We start from the raw sequence: 12,143 nt of genomic DNA, 5'->3' as shown, positions 1-12,143 counted from the left end.
ACAGAAAATGCCCTGTCTGGAGTCACCCCAGCAAAGACCAGTGGGGCTGGGGCTGGGCAGCTGTGTGGGGGTCAGGGGGCCGCTGGGGAGCTGCCTCTCCTTCTGGATGACAGGCTGCACTTGCACTTGTGGGGGGAGCCAAGAGCCCCCACGGCCATCCATGGTCCTCAGGTTAAAAACCTCATTCATCACCTGTGAGCCCAGAGAGGTCAGAGCCCCCCACCCCGAGTCACACAGCCTGGCAGCCGAGACCGCTGTGTGGGCAGGAGCGAGAAACCAGCCTGAGGGCTCAGATGTCCTGACAGGCAGTCCTGAGCATTGCCAACCAGATCACTGGCACCTGCCCCAAAGCCGGTGGCAAGGGAGAGAGTGCTTGGGTGTGTGTCACTCAGCGGTCTCTGGCCTCTTGGGTCAGGCAGAGGGGACAGGCCCCACCTGTAGGGACAGAGAGAGACAGTGACAGTGTCCAGTAGACCCTGGCCCGACAGCTGGGCCACGCCCTGCCTGTGTATCCATCTGCCCACTGTGGTTCAGGTGAGGGTGGACTGGCCTGGCAGGTGGGCACAAGGCCCGGGCCCCAGATTCCTGGAGAGGTCGGTGGGAGCTCCTGTCAGGGGGCCCCAGGGAGCGGGCAGTGTGGCCACTGGGCCCTGAGACCCTCTGGGGAGCCAAGGCAGGGCCGGGCCAGGGGTCTTTCCAGCCCACTCCTGCTCCCGGGCTCCGAGTCGCCTGCCAGCTGTCTCACTTCCTTCCTGTCCACTGGCCCACAGGCCACCTGCTGCCACCTTCTCCAGCACTCGCTCTGCCTCACCCATAGGCCTTTGCTGGACTGGGGGAGGCCAGAAAGATGGAAACAACTCCGGAACCCCAGAACCTTGATTCTTTTTGTTTGTTTTCAGTTTTGAGGCAGGGTCTTGCTCTGTCGCCCAGGCTGGAGTGCAGTGGTGCAATCACAGCTCACTGCAGCCTCGACCTCCTGGGCTCAGGTGACAGCCACCCTCACCCCAATGCCCACAGTAGCTGTGACTACAGGCACATGGAACCATGGTCAGATCTTTTTTTTTTTTTTTTTTTTGCTTTTAGTAGAAATGGGATCTCAACATGTTGCCCAGGCTGGTCTCCAATTCCTGGGCTCAAGGGATCCTCCTGCCTCAGCCTCCTAAAGTGCTATAATTATAGGCATGAGCCACTGTGCCTGGCTGATTCTTTAAACCAGGATTTGAAATCCTTTCTTCATATCTTGTCCCTGCAATAGCTAATAGTTCTAGAACCTTCTATCCATTCACTTCCCTCTTCCCCTGTGGCATGACACCCACAAGTCTCTCACAGAGGAAGCCTCAGGCCACAGTGCTTACCAACAACCCCTCTAAGGGAACAAGTTGGGGGCCAGCCTGAGGGAAGGGGCTCCCACTGTGTCTGTGTGGGAGCCCTTGGGAGACGATGCTGGCCCAGCAGGGTGGGTTCTGGGCCTGCGGGGGAAGGTGGAGATGCCACACCTGAGAGCCAGCCCAGGGGTCCGTGGGGCCATGGGTGCAGGGGAAGGTGGACAGGCCGAGTGGTCAGATACACTGCCCACCCCTAGGGCCTACCTGAGCCCATGCTAGGTACATAGTGGGGCTGTGTTTGTGGGGCTGGGACCAAATCCCAGGTCCAGCCCTTGACTGTTGTGTGACCTTGGAGCAGGTGAGTTCACCTCTGTAAGCCTGTTTGCTCCTTAGTAAAACAGCCATACTCACGCTAACTTCTTGGGTGGTTGAGATGAAATTGTGGTAAAGGGACAAGGCATTCAACTTAGCACCACTCACAGCCCATCTATCATTCAGCAAGCATTTATTGAGCACCTACTATAAGCCTTGGCATGGAATCAGGATGAATGAGGGACAATCCCTGCCCTCAAGGAGCCCGCAGCTGCAATCCCGGGCAGTGAGGGCCTGTCGGAAATGTAAGCTGGGCTCAACTGCCTGCTAGAGAGGTGGGGAAGGCTTTCCAGAGGAAGTGACATTTAGCTGGGTTTTGAAGGATGAGTAGGAGTTTGCATCTGGAAGGGCATCTGCTGCAGCAGGAGCTGTCAGGGCAGAAGTGGAGATGCGGCTGTGTTGTGGAAGCACAGAAGCACAGGGGTCACAGGGCCTGGCCGGCTGGCAGAGGAACCTCAGGAAGGTCACCTCCCCTCTCTGGGCTACAGTTTCCCTGTCTCTAGATGAGGATAAACGTGCCCGCCTCCCAAATGGGACAGTGGCTGCGGCAAGCACGGGGTGAATGCTAATGTTCCCTATTTAATTTTCCATGTTCTGTTTTGAGGCCAGTCAGGGTTATTTCTGTCCACACTCGACTATTTCCAGGCCCAGAGTCCTCCTTCCCCACAGAGGACAGCGCTGGGCCTGCCCCAGCCCACTATCTACTCCCAGGCCATGGTGGGAGGCCAAGGGCAGGGGGCACCTGGAGAAGAAATGCAGACTCAGGATGGATCAGAGGCAGGGTGGGGACCTAGCCACCCCAGGAAACCCAGGGCTCCAAAGGCCCCATTTGGGGTGCCCAAGGCCGAGCAGCCCAGTTCCAAGCCCCTTTTCCAGGTGAGATGGGATGGAGGCTCCCATATAGTCAGGGGAAGAGAGCAGAAGCATTCACCACACCCCCCAGGACTGCCCCGCTGCTGCCCGGCCTGCCCAGGTGAGGAATCTCCCCATCCCCACAGCCACAGCCTGGTGTGCCCCACCCGGCCTCCTCCCTGTTCTCTCAGCTTCCCAGTTCCCACCATCACCCCCATTCCGGCCCAAGGGGCTGACCCTGGGGTGTGACATCAGGGAAGACAAGAGGTGGGGTTAGGGCGCTGCCTGACCTCCTACAAAACAAGCTGCCTTCCTGGTAGCCCTGGGCAGCTGGCCCAGGGATGGCCCATGGGGGCCCCGCCCTCTAGCCAGGTTACCTGCTGCTGGCCAAGAAGCTGGGGTGCTCTGGGCTGCCTCCCTGTCCCTTCTGCAAAGCCCCTGATCCCCACAACCTCTCTCCCACCCTGAGAGCCTGCCGGGGGGTCCTTCCCGGCCGTCCCTGGGCTCAGCCTCCTTGTGGTGGGGCACAGGATTAGGTAGCAGGAAAGAACAGGGGTGGCTGGGGCTGGGGCACAAGGGGGGCAGGGAAGAGACACAGAGTGGAAGGTGGGGAGGGACAGGCACAGCTGGAGATGACAGTGTGTGGAGGCTCCGGGCAAACACATCTCACCTCCAGCCCGTTCTGAGCAATCCATTAGTGTGGCTGCCCCTGGAACGTGCGGGGGTGCCAAGGCGGAGTTGCAGAGGCTGTTACTGATATGTGTCGTGGGGTGAGTCGGGGTGGGGGACGCATATCCCCACTCAGAACTCTGCATCGTAGATCCCATGCGTCTTGACACCTTCGTCTGCTAACATCTAGAAACCTTAGCATTTGAGAACCTTCAGATCCAAGAGTTCTGAGAGCTTAGAATTGTAGGATTTGTGAATTCTAGAAACACAGGCAAGAAGATTACCTGTAGGGTGTCTCCTCTGCTCATGCAGCCTGGAGGGACCTCTCGGTGATCCCCGGCCGACCCCTCCCCGGCACTCAGCCCAAGAACCAGCCTCAACCACCTCCCTTCCCAGCTCAGCCTCACCTGCGCCCAACCTGCAATACCTCCTCCCATCTCTCATCCTCAGACAGCCCATCCCTCCTGCAAGGTCCAGTCCGAAGCCGCCACCTCCCCCAGGAGGCCCACCCGTCCTCCTCAGTCCAGCCTGACTCTCAGGATCAGGCTCATCCTGGGGAGGCTGAAGCCACCAAGTCATAGTCCCAGTCCCAAGGGGAAGACAGGCCTGGAGCAGGGAGAGGTGTGGGCAAGAACACAGCCTTGGTCCCACAAAGAGGAGTTCAAACCCCCGCTCCAGCCCAAATGGCCCGGGCAGTGCCCTCACTCGTCTGCTTCAGCAGCCTCACCCGACTGCTCACGATGGCTGCAGATGGAAACTGCCCACGCATCTCTCAGCAGCTGAAAGGATGACTCCACAGTGGACGATTACTCAGGTGTAAAAAGGAGCAAAGCACTGGCACATGCGACAACGCGGAGGGACCTGAAGCCACCGTGCTAAGTGAAAGAAGCCAGACACGAAAGGCCACGTGGTGCTCACACCTCCAGAGATGTCCAGAACAGGCAAAGCCAGAGACAGAGCACAGACGTGCTAGCCAGGGCTGGCTTCCTCGGAGGCTCCCAAGGAGAATCTGTTTCCCTGCCTTTCCAGCCCCTGGGGGCCCCCCTGGACTCCATGGCTATGGGGGCGGGTGCCAAGGCCCTGGAGCAGGGCACGACCACCAGGACCCATTGGGAATTGGCATCTGACTCCCTTCCACCGCCCCGGGTGCCCCCACTGAGGAAGAGCAGACTCTCAGCAACTGTGCCCAGAGTGGCCTGGCCCATCAACCATGTGCCCCCTCAGCCTTCCTGCAGCCATTCAGAGACAGCAGTAAACACTCCTCCATCCCAGTGTGTGGGCCCAAAGCTGAGATCCCAGCCCAGGTCTCCCAGCTCACAGCCCTGCCCAGGGCCACCCTCCTGCTAGATGTCACCACATCAATGAGCATCTACCCCGTGCAAGGAAGAGGCCGGCGATGGGGTCCAGGTGAGGGGACAGCCAAGCCCACCAGGCGGTGGCCTTCCCTCACCTGCCTATTCTGGGCTAGGTCAGCTCTACCTGGAGCCCGAGCCCAGGCCCCTCCAGTGCCCTCTGCTGACTGCAGCAGACTGACCACCCTGGAGACCCTCCTGCCCCTGCCCCGAGACCCTCCATGCCACCCTGCCTCCAACCTCTGTCTTCTGCCCCCACTGCCCTTTCATGGCCCTGCAGGCCGCCCATGGTCTGTATATCCAGCCCACCTGGGCACCCCGTGAGACCTCAGACCCATCACATCCTGCTCCCTCCTCTGCCCCCACCCCCCCCATCCAACTCGCACTCCCTTAGGGCAGCTCCATCGGGTGGTGTCCTCTCTGAGTCCCAGGGCCTGGCACTCAGCAGGCCCTGGGGACATCAACCAGGGGCCCTTGAAGCTGTGTCTCTGGACACAGTCTCCCTGCCCCAAGCCCTGGCACCCTCGGCCCAGGCTTGGCAAAAGCTCCTTGTCCTCCAAGGACTCGGCTGCAGCAGCCACTCAAATAAATTGATGTTCCCATCTCCGCTGACTCATGGATGAGAACATCGGGGCTCCTGCCAATGGCCACACACACCCCCAGCCCCACCAGGGAATAGCCCTGCACCCTGCGGGGATAATGTCATGAGCCTGAGAAGCCACCAGCTTCCCCTACTCCGTGAGCACCAAGCTCCAGCCTGCTTGAGCTGTTGGGGGCCCCCTGCCTTGGCACTGTTCCTAATAGAGGTTAGGATCTTGTTTGAGCCCTACAAGGAGGCAGGGATCCCAGGCATCATCTTACAAACAAGGAAACGGAGGCTTGGGAAGGGGAGGAGCTTGTGGGTCCATGTTCCCTGCCGGCTGTAACACTGTAGCAGTCAGAACCTGGCCAATGCCTGGAGGGGGCTTCCCTGGCCAGGGCTGAGCCTCAGGCTGCCCCCACCCCATCTCTCCCCCACTCCCATTGCATATGGAAACCAGAAAATCAATCCTAAGACCCCCAGCCAAATGAACGGACCCTCATCTTGGCCAAGGACATTCCAAAGTTAACCTGAAAAACGAGTTCAGGCCACGGTGGGAAGCGGGAGACGGACATACCTTGTTATCCCCCCTCCCTTTTGGAATGACTGGCAGAACAGTCTTTCAGTCTGATAATAAACATCTCCCATCCATTCTCTCTGCAGTCTGCTGCCTGGAGGCTTCATCTGCATGATGAAACCTCGGTCTGCACAACCCATTATCGTAACCCAGACATTCCTATCTACCGACAATAACTCTTTCAACCAACTGCCAATCAGAAAATCTTCGAATCCACCTATGACCTGGAAGCATCCCCGCTTCCGGTGGTTCCGCCTTTGTAGGCATAACCAATGTACAGCTTATGTGTATTGATTGATGCCTTGTGTCCCCCTAAAATGTATGAAACCTAGCTGTGGCCCGACCACCTTGAACACATGGTCTCAGGGTCTCCTGGGGCTGTCATGGGCCCCCAGCCATTCATCTTTGGCTCAGAATAAATGTCTCAAATACTTTACGGAGTTTGACTTTTTGTTGATATATACCTCCAGGGAGGTCTCACTGCAGACTCACTGGGCCGCAGGGGCCTCAAGGACCAATATGGCCCCTCCTCTTGGAACAGACGGCCCCAAGCCAAGAGGAATTGGGGACCCTGTGGCCCAAACGGGTCATTTCACAGAATGGGAGATGGGGGCCCACACGGGGAATGGAGGAGAGCGAGGTGGAGCAAGGCCCTTCCCAGCCCTGGGTGGCCCCTTGACCCTTTTGCTCCCCCTCGCTGCCAGGCCTGTGACTGGGTGGGCCTGGGTCTGCAGCCCTACGGGGCCTGGAGGGACAGCTGAGTGAGCAGAAGGTGCCCTGTGGGCCAAGGCACAGAGGCGTCAGGGCCCAGCTGCGTTCAGCAGGAAGAAGGTCTGTGAGTGGAATATGGGGGTGCAGCGGCGGGGGGGGGGCGGCCAGCTTGCAGCTCAGATGCTGCGCTGGGGCCTCAGCCGTGACCACACTCAGCCTCTGTGTCCTCCCCTGTAAAGTGGGAGGAATCGCCTTCCACACAGGACTCAGGGCTGGGTGAGGGCTGGGCGGCCACCATCACCTGCCCTGGGGCAGCAGGAGCTGCAAAGCCAGGCTCAAGGCCTGGGGGAAGTAACCCGGCGCTGGGTGCCCAGAGTCCAGATGAGATGGGTGTGGGGGGAAGGAACCCAGCGCTGGGCGCCCAGGGCCCACACGAGATGGGTGTGGGGGGAAGGAACCCGGCGCTGGGCGCCCAGGGCCCACACGAGATGGGTGTGGGGGGAAGGAACCCGGTGCTGGGTGCCCAGAGCCCACATGAGTTGGGTGTTGGAGGAAGGCGACCCCACCCAGGCCACCCCAGCCAGGGCTCAGGGACTTTGCCCACATGTTACCCTCTGGATCTTTCGGAACATTCTGCTGAATAAAAACTGGATTTAAAAAAGAGGCCAGGCACGGTGGCTCATGCTTGTAATCCTAGCACTTTGGGAGGCCAAGGTGGGCAGATCACTTGAGGTCAGGAGTTCAAGACCAGCCTGACCAACATGATGAAAACATGTCTCTACTAAAAATACAAAAATGAGCCAGGTGTGGTGGCACATGCGTGTAATCCCAGCTACTTGGGAGGTGAGGCAGGAGAATCACTTGAAACCTGGAGGCGGAGCTTGCAGTGAGCTGAGATTGCGCCACTGCACTCCAGCTTGGGCAATAGAGTGAGACTCCATCTCAAAAAATAATGAAAAATAAAAAAGGTATATTCTATGAAACTCTATTTGGGGTGTGCTCTCGTTTTTAACAAGTATTTAAGAAGTAGGCTGGTGCAAGGTGTTTCTAAATGCTTCACAGTGTTATCTCTAGCAAACATTTCATCTGACGGTCTTTTGAATGAGGAGCTCCTGAACGTTCGGCAGAGGAGGCGGAACAGAAGAGAGAGGGCGGGCAGGGGCGTCTCCCTTCTTATCAAGGTATGACTAAGGGCACAACCTTATTTCCAAACAGAACAGTGGACAAACCGGGAGAGGGAGAGTCTGGAGAGATGAAGCGATACTATTAGTGCGGCTGACATGTCAATCACGGGGCTGGCACCGTTCACAGCTCTGAGGCTGCTGGATCTTTCCTGCCTCTCACCTCTGCTCTGCTCAGGCAAGCCTAGCCAGGCAGGGACTGGAGTGGGGGGCTGTTTTCCAGTTCACAGAAGAAGTCACAAGGCCCTAGGACACTCAGGGCCTTGGGAAAGCCAGCCAAGGACCAGAACAGATGTTTCGGCCTGACAGCACCTACTCTTGGGTTAAGCATCACCCTCGGTTTGAAAAATAGAAGTGAGGCCAGGAGTGGCTCACGCCTGTAACCCCAGCACTTTGGGAAGCCAAGGCGGGCAGATCACTTGAGGTCAGGAGTTCAAGACCAGCCTGGCCAACATAGTGAAACCCTGTCTCTACTAAAAATACAAAAATTAGCCGGGTGTGGTGGCCGGCACCTGTAATCCCAGCTATTCGGGAGGCTGAGGCTGGAGAATTGCTTGAACCCAGGAGGCAGAGGTTGCAGTGGGCTGAGATTGCACCACTGCACTCCAGCCTGGGCAACAGAGCAAGACCCTGTCTCAATAAATAAATAAATAAAATTTTTAAAATAATTAAAAAAAAAAAACAGGCCGGGCACAGTGGCTCATGCCTGTAATTCTAGCACTTTGGGAGGCCACGGTGGGCGGATCACTCAAGGTCAGGAGTTCAAAACCAGCCTGGCCAACATGGTGAAACCCTGTCTGTACTAAAAATACAAAAAATTAGCTGGGCGTGGTGGTGCACACCTGTAGTCCCAGCTACTCAGGAGGCTGAGGCAGGAGAATCGCTTGAACCTGGGAGGTGGAGGTTGCAGTGAGCTGAGATCGTGCCACTGCACTCCAGCCTGGGTGACAGAGCGAGACCCCATCTCAAATAATAATAACAATAATAAAACAGAAGTGGGTAGGGCACGGTGGTTGACATATGTAATCCCAGTACTTTGGGAGGCTGAGGCAGGCAGATCGCTTGAGCCCAGGAGTTCAAGATTAGCCTGAGAAACATAGTGAGACCCCGTCTCTACAAAAATAAGTAAATAAATTAGCCAGGCATAGTGGTGCCCACCCATAGACCCAGCTACTCAGGGGCCTGAGGCGGGACGATTGCTTGAGCCTAGGAGTTCAAGACCAACCTGGGCAACATAGGAGACTTTGTCTCTATAAATAATTTTTAAAAATTAGCCAGACCTAGTGGCACACATCTGTAGTACCAGCTACTCGGCAGGCTGAGGCGGGAGGATTGCTGGAGCCCAGGATGTCGAGGCAGCAGTGAGCTGTGATCGTGCCACCTCACTCCAGCCTGGGCAACAGAGCAAGATCCTGTCTCTAAAAAGAAAAAAAAAGAAGAAGTATTCGTAGGAGGATCACAGAAGACCCCCAACACCCTGGTGATGTCACCCTGAAGTCCAAGAGAGCCGAGGCTGGAGTCTCGAGGGGAAGGACCTGGCCTGGACTGGGCCGCAGCCTCGGCGGTGGAGCCAGGCCTAAGACACTGCTCTCTATCACGCTGGGCTCCCCCCGCGGTGCTGCACAGCGTGGGCTGGGCACCCTCTCTGGGATCAGTTTGCGCCCTGCAGGATGACAGGGTAGGCAGGGACGTGTATGGGACTCACCACCCACAGCAGGGACCCAGGTCCTTCCCCATCTGGCTGGGGTCAGCCTGGGAGGGGCAGGGGTCGGCCTGCCTGATGCATTGCCTCCTGCTCACCAGCCTCAAGCAACACTCCAGTCACTTCTTACTTCCATACCAAGTCTTCGCACTTGCTGTTCCCTCTGTTTCCCATGCCTTTCCTCAGGAGAGCTCCTATGCCTCCAACACACAGCTGGGCCACTGTGTGGTCTGGGAAGCTGTCTCTGAGCAGAGGCAGCCACTGTGCCCCAAGCCCCGTGGGCCCTCGTCCTCACCTCCGTTCAGCTGTGGCCCTGCTGGATCGTCACCATCCAAGCTGATACTCTCTCCCAGGGCCCCGTGAGCCCCATCAGTGCAGGGACTCCATCTGCTCTCTCCCGACTCCCTGCTGCACCTGGTCCAGGGTTCCCCACGGAGGAGCTACTCCATGAAGGCTCAGGGACCAAATGTGGAAGTCCCAAACATGGGCTCCAGGGAGGAGGAGAGACAGGCAGGGCCATGCGGTCAGATAGGGACAGTGAGGACACCATTGACACGCTGATCTGTGTCACCCACATAGGAACCCTGGGGAGATGCCAGTCTCTTCTTCACAAGATATGGGAAGGGGAAACTGAGGCTCAGAGACATGAGAAACCTGCTGGGTTTCAGGAGTCTAACCCACCAAGGACCCCAGGATGCCTCACACCCTCCCCAACCCCACTTCCCAGCACCAAGTTGAAGACAAACTGGACTCACACCCTGGTCAAGGACCACCACCACCCGCCGCTGCCCATGTGCAGCCTCCGGTCTTCCTGCCTGGAAGCGGGCATGAGTGTGCATGTGTGCATGTCCACACAGGCATCTGCTGCACACCCACCGGCTTCCTGATCCCCTAAACAATCTGTCAGCTGTGACTGCCCATGTCCTGGCCCAGGTGCGTGCAGAAGGGTGGGATTAGGGAGGGAGCCCGGAGGATCTGCAGGGGAGGCCGGGTCCAGGTCAGGGACACAACCAAGATGGCTGATGGGGTGGAGACGGCTCAGGCTTTGAGCAAGGACTTGGAATGTAATCCTGTGTCCAGATCCTCGTCAACAGGAGGCTTAAAACATGGGTGAAAGGATGGCACTCAAGAAAGACTGACCTGCCCCTCCAGGGCCCAGATAGGGCACACCTGTGGGGTCAAAGCTCTGGCTTCTGGTCCAGCAAGATCCAGCTGAAGATGGTCACTAAGAGGCCTAACTTCAGAGAGCACCCTGAGCTCCCCTACATCCTGAGCCCTGGCCCTGGTCACTCCTGATACACAATGAGCCCTGACCTCAATCACAGTCTGAGCCCTGGCCCTGGTCACTCCTGATACACAATGAGCCCTGACCTCAATCACAATCTGAGCCCTGGCCCTGGTCACTCCTGATACACGTTGAGCCCTGACCTCAATCACAGTCTGAGCCCTGGCCCTACCCACAGTCTCAACCAGGGGCCTTTATCGGGCAGTGCCAGTGCTCAACCAGTCCTTGAGTTGGGGTTGCAGCTCCATGACCTCCTGGCCCCAACTCCAACACCTGAGGAAGTCAGAGCTGCGTCCCATGCCTGCGAGCTGCCCCGTCTCTGGACCCCGAACCTGCAGGTCAGTAGGAGTCCTCAGGGCTGGCCCCCGCGCTCCACACGGAGCTGGGTACCAGGTACTGGGTGGAGAGCTGCATCACGTCCGCTCCCCCGGGCACCCAGCAGGAGGCTGGAACAAGGGACTGGAGCTGAGGGCGGCGATTTCTCTCCAGAATATTTCCCGTGCTCCTACTGTTTACCAGGATCTGAAAAGACTCACAGGCCCGTGGGTTCCCCTCTCTCCCAGGCTGCGGTCTGCAGAGGAGGTGCCGGCTGTGTGGGGTGCTGGGCATTCGAGCAGTCTCGGGTGGCCGGAGGTGTCAGCCGGGCAGAGTGGACAAGAGCCATACAGACAGAAGTGCGGGGGTCCCTGGGAGACCCCAACAGTCCACGGGAGGCTAGGGCATCCGGGTGGCAGCAGGAGGGTGTGGAGGACCCAAGGCCTGGAGGACAGAGAGGGGATGGCAGCAGGCTCTGGGAGAGCAGTGGGGCTGGGACAGAGAGGGACGAGGGGATGTGCATTTGCCGGGGTCTTGGCCTCTGGTTGTGAAGCCTGGGGTCGGGTGGGGCTGGGGGTAAGGGCCTGAGCTGAGCCCCAGGGCTCTGGCTAGGAGGCTGGGAAAGTGGTGGAGGTAGAAGACCAGCAGGAGGTGTGTGCTTGTGCACACGGGTGTGCATACACACACACACACACACACACTGTGTTTGCACCATTGGCTCCTGGGCAGATGCTTTTCCCCACTACCATTGTAACTTCCCTTCCCCTCCACCCTGCCAGGACATCTTTTCCCAGACTTCCCACCCCCATGCCCTTGCCCCACTTTCTCCCCATCTAAATCTTCCCAAACTGCCAGCCCTCCTCCTCCAGGAAGTCCTTCCTGTCTATTCCTGCCCCTGGGCTCCCCATTTTGGCAGAGGCTGGTATGCAGTGACAGTCCCTCCCCTCCTCAGCATCCATCCAGCACCCACCGCAGCCAGACCTGTCCTGGATCCTGAGGGCTGGGGCACCTGACATGTAGACATTCCAGGGACAGGTGGCATCCTACTGCACGTGCATTTCCTCATCTAGCCCTCACACTCTGAGGGTGGACACTGAAACGGTCCTGTTATGCAATGAGGAAACTGAGGCAGGAGGCTAAGACACTTACCCTTAGTCACAGAAGGAACTTCTGTGTCTGAAAAGACCAAAGTCCCCCCCTGCCCCGCCAGGTCTCTATAAAA

The 12,143-nt window shown here is 58.1% G+C and overlaps 1 long non-coding RNA gene across 1 annotated transcript; it reads right to left on the bottom strand.

The window, feature by feature from the left end:
- Positions 1–1,813: 1,813 nt before the first annotated feature.
- Positions 1,814–5,851, bottom strand: LOC134759045 (uncharacterized). Its single transcript, XR_010134903.1, has 4 exons — positions 5,728–5,851; positions 3,958–4,093; positions 3,220–3,477; positions 1,814–2,091 (listed from the first exon to the last, which is right to left on the bottom strand). It is a non-coding gene; the product is annotated as an uncharacterized lncRNA (long non-coding RNA).
- Between the last annotated feature and the right edge of the window lie 6,292 nt (positions 5,852–12,143).

This window comes from Gorilla gorilla, chromosome 7, assembly GCF_029281585.2.
Source record: "Gorilla gorilla gorilla isolate KB3781 chromosome 7, NHGRI_mGorGor1-v2.1_pri, whole genome shotgun sequence".
Taxonomy (NCBI): Eukaryota; Metazoa; Chordata; class Mammalia; order Primates; family Hominidae; genus Gorilla; species Gorilla gorilla.
The sequence above is the reverse complement of the archived record's forward strand: the minus strand, read 5'-3'. Positions and strand labels throughout refer to the sequence as shown.